This window comes from Amblyomma americanum, chromosome 2 (genome assembly GCF_052857255.1).
Source record: "Amblyomma americanum isolate KBUSLIRL-KWMA chromosome 2, ASM5285725v1, whole genome shotgun sequence".
Lineage (NCBI taxonomy): Eukaryota > Metazoa > Arthropoda > Arachnida > Ixodida > Ixodidae > Amblyomma > Amblyomma americanum.
The window spans coordinates 65968064-65972165 of NC_135498.1; the positions used below are offsets into that span (position 1 = coordinate 65968064).

General features: G+C 47.8%; 2 non-coding genes across 2 annotated transcripts; one reads left to right on the forward strand and one right to left on the reverse strand.

Annotated features, from left to right (window-relative positions):
* Nucleotides 1-428: 428 nt before the first annotated feature.
* On the reverse strand, nucleotides 429-520 carry TRNAY-GUA (transfer RNA tyrosine (anticodon GUA)). The gene is given in 2 exon segments: nucleotides 429-464; nucleotides 484-520. It is a non-coding gene; the product is annotated as a tRNA-Tyr (tRNA).
* Nucleotides 521-2675: 2155 nt separating this feature from the next.
* On the forward strand, nucleotides 2676-2748 carry TRNAK-CUU (transfer RNA lysine (anticodon CUU)). Its single transcript has one exon. It is a non-coding gene; the product is annotated as a tRNA-Lys (tRNA).
* Nucleotides 2749-4102: the final 1354 nt, after the last annotated feature.

A 4102-nucleotide genomic window follows, 5' to 3' on the forward strand; every position in this document is an offset into this window, starting at 1 on the left:
ACTAGCTTTTCGTGATTTCTACGTATACAGCGCGTTTGAGATTAGCGTTACTGCGTACAGCTGCCTTCTGGAGCTACCATGGCACGTGTTCCGCGAGTATTATTTGTAGAAAGCTTTAGCTTGCGGCTGCCTCGGTACTGCACAGTTACCGCACGGGGAACGAACTACGTATACGAGTGGCAACCATGCGCACCCAGCTTCCGGCTGATAGACCTAAAAGGCAACGTTCGCTAGTGGCGTTCAATATTCAATATTCGCTTTTTATGTTTATTACAACTCCGCAAATTCGTACCTAAAACTGCAATTTCGCACCCTAACGCAAATGGTAAACACTTTAGTAAAACAGGACGACCGTAATAACTGCTGAAGGTAATCACAGCACTTGTTCACTGCGCAAGGTTACTCAGGGAGCCAGGGAAAAAAACTTCTCCGTTGAGCCGGATTCGAACCAGCGACCTATGGATGCCCATAGTGCGAAGCCTCCTACAGTCCACCGCGCTACCAACTGAGCTATCGACGGGGACGGAGGCACGACCGGCTTCTTTTTATTAAGTACAGTGCCTTAAGAGCATCGTGTGCAGCCCTTGCAGGAAAAGCCATCGCGGCAGCGTATCGTTTTTACTGTTGACGGGAGAATGGCTTCGAGAGGCCTGTGCCGCTATTCGCTTTATTCGCTTTTTGGACTGACTGTTTTTGCTTTGTATCTTTGCTTTACTGCAAATGTGAATGTTTTTGAGATAAGAAAATGCCCCGAAGATGCCTCACTCTCGCTGGACGCATGAACCGGCCAGTGAAGGAACTGATAAAGGAGATGGTAGAAAGATATAGAGGCGCCATAGTTACTGGTTCCCAAATAATTTCGGGCACGTAGAGATTTCCAAAACTCGCTTGCATTTCGCATCTTGTCTCCGCTTAAATGCGGCCATCGCGCAGGGATTCTTTTTTTCTTGCCATCTGTGCGATTGATTTTATCCGTCTGGATAGGCGATTTTAACGAACTCGGTAGCAGCGGCTTTTCTAACTGAAAACCTGTAAAAAGAAAGGGTAAGTGAAGCCCCTGCCATTTCAGCCTCTGACTCTTCCCAGCTCGCTAGCCTTTGTGCTTGTCTCGCGAGGGCAATGACACGGGGCTAAGGTGCCCAATAACTATCGACATACCGCGAGAAGTGGGCGAATAAATTGTTTTGCCCCTTTTACTTCGCGAGGCAGCGCTTTGTAAAGGGTCACGACGTTGTCACCACTGGCCTAAGCTGGCGCCGCAGGTTGACATTTTTATGGAGATACTTTCTGCGTGGCTGCCGGCAACGCGAATACGTGAATAAATGCGAGGAGGAGGGGGGGGGGGGGTTATGCGAAAGGAGTCAGTTTGTCAAAGCAAAAACGCCGCCTGAGCTAAAGCTCTCGGCGCTCGAAGTAAACTGAGAGACAAATCCGTGTGGGAAATTTAGGAAATTTAATTAACTACAAGCGCTTGTCATGTCCTTGTCTCGTCCTCTGTAGTTACCGTGTTATGCTTTTTGTGTAACAATGAACCAACGCGCCCAAACATATTCCCTCCCGAAGTGCAACATTGAGCCGCAGTATCTGAACGATAGAAGCGCCACGGCTAAATTTGCTGATGTCGCCATCATCAGCGCGAGATGTCGTCACATTTTGTAGCGATAGCTACATTATGGTAGCATTTCGGGCCTTCAGCGTGACGGCGCCGTGGCGCCACGTGGTCACGTGGTTGGTCACGTGCTGCGCAGCAGCTCCAGCGGCGCGGCACCGTGGCTGACCACGTGGTGTTTCACGTGACCAAGTTCCACTCAGCCAGCTGTAGCTATCGCGTCACTCCAGATTTAAACAGAGCTAAACTAACGCCAATTTTTTAAAAGCAAGCGCACATGTACGTACTTCGACCTTGAAGCAAAAACGGAAAATAATGTGGGCTGGTTCGTTTCTTGGGTGGATCCTGGTAACCTAGATTCTTTAAGGGTGAGAATTAATGAATTAAGCATTTGTTCGCTTAAGAAAGGCATTATACAAAGGACGACATATTTGAACAGCGTCTTTAGAACGCAGCAAGAATCGTTACACCGAGCCTCATGCTATGCCTTGAAAACTAGATGCGCTTACATGTTTTTTCATCCGGGTTCCCTTATCTTGAATAATATACCCTGAATATTTTCCTTCGTATAACCATTAAGAAAGGCTAGCAGTGGAGGTTTTAATCATTTAGCTCTCCGATACGCTGAATGTTGTATCTTTGATGCCAGAGATAATTGTATGCAAATTGGAGGCACAGTTCCTCCCGAGCTCATCTTCCATGCCGCTAATTAAAGTGCGCGCGACTGTGGTCGGTGCGCCCGCAATCTTAGCACGAAGTGTGAACGAGACGTCGGACTGCACGCGAGCGCCAGATGGTTGCCTTATCGAGCCAACGAGAAGACTAGCTATTTTCCTTCGTTTTCTACTATGCTTCGTATCTAAGTTTCTGGTTTCGGCTGGCACAGTTCCAGGTGCTGCACACATTTGCTCGGCGAGGCTGCAGCAGTACCGCTGCTCTGCGGCGGCCGCTAAGACATCGGCTAATGAACTCTGCCACCCCCCTTGGCAAGATTCCAGATGGGTTGCTGCCCGACGGGCCAGCTAGCATGTGCGTTAATACATGCTTCTCTGTCCCGTCGCCCATCGCCCGGCTAGCTCAGTCGTTAGAGCAAGAGACTCTTAATCTCAGGGTCGTGGGTTCGAGCCCCACGTTGGGCGTAGCGTTCTTTTTATGCTGCTCATTTTTGGTGTTTTGTTGCATCCGACTACATCAATAAGCGACTATTGGAAGAGTATATTGTCGAGGAACATAAAGCGGACCCAGAGGACTTCACACCGATCACACTGATGAGCGTCGTTGTGTCGCCTGTCGGGATCCCTGGTAATAATAATAATAATTGGTTTTAGGGGGAAAGGAAATGGCACAGTATCTGTCTCATATATCGTTGGACACCTGAACCGCGCCGCAAGGGAAGGGATAAGGGAGGGAGTGAAAGAAGAAAGAAAGAAAGAGGTGCCGTAGTGGAGGGCTCCCTGGCATTTCTTGTTTCTGGATAACTTTGGATTGCCCAGGAGCATGCCGTCTCATGTTCCTGCTAAACCGCAGCAACCTGCAAATTTGTTTCAAGAAACACACCCTGAGAAACAATCTGAGGCAGCGTTGGTCGGCAAATTACAAATGTATAGTGAATACGCGTCTGAACCCACCTGGATGTCGGTACTCGGCGCGTTACGTTTCTATTTCTCATGCACTGCTATTATACCACAAATCACAACGAAAGCTGCCTCTCAATTTCCTGGAAAATTGTGGCGAGGCACTTGAATTTAACAGCTGATATTGTAATCTTCCTTGAAAATCAAGAAACGTCCGAGATTTAAAGGCATTCCACGAGAAGCGATGCTAGTATGAACTCGTCATGCAGTACTGGGGCCTTACCGACTGTCACTGGCCACCACCACAGGGCTGTACGACTGGAAAATGGAGGAAAATATACTCGAAATAAATCTGTGAGAGAGATCTGCTCGAGCAACGTAAGCAAACAGAGTTAGTGAAACACTATATACCAGGTATTTTCTTTAAATGTACAAAACTTTTAAATATAGGCCTTTTGAGGTTAAGAGAAGCTTTTTGCACATAGTAATACCGGTTTTAGCGGACGTCAAAAAACAAAAAACAAACAGGCGAATCATGCTAAACGGTAAAGTGATTAACTGAATTCTAATAATTAACTTTTTAGCTATTACAGACTGGCACTGATTGAAATTGGACATCTGTATGCTGATGTTATTGATAGCCATATCGGTTTATAGAATTTCGAAAACGCAGTTGCCCTCGCCGCCATGGCTCGACTATAATATTGGCCATTTTTCTAGCGGCATTCGAAAACCGCGCGCTTGCATGGAGAGCGTAGAGCGACGTCAATCAAATCGTACAATCCTTGACGCACGTACAAAAAGGGTGACATTCTTTTCCCCGCCCGCGCTGGAGCAGCGAAGGGGTGAGGAACACGGAGGACGGCAGCACTGGCAGAGCTGAGACTGTCACGTGGTGTGTGCGTCACGGACAGCCATT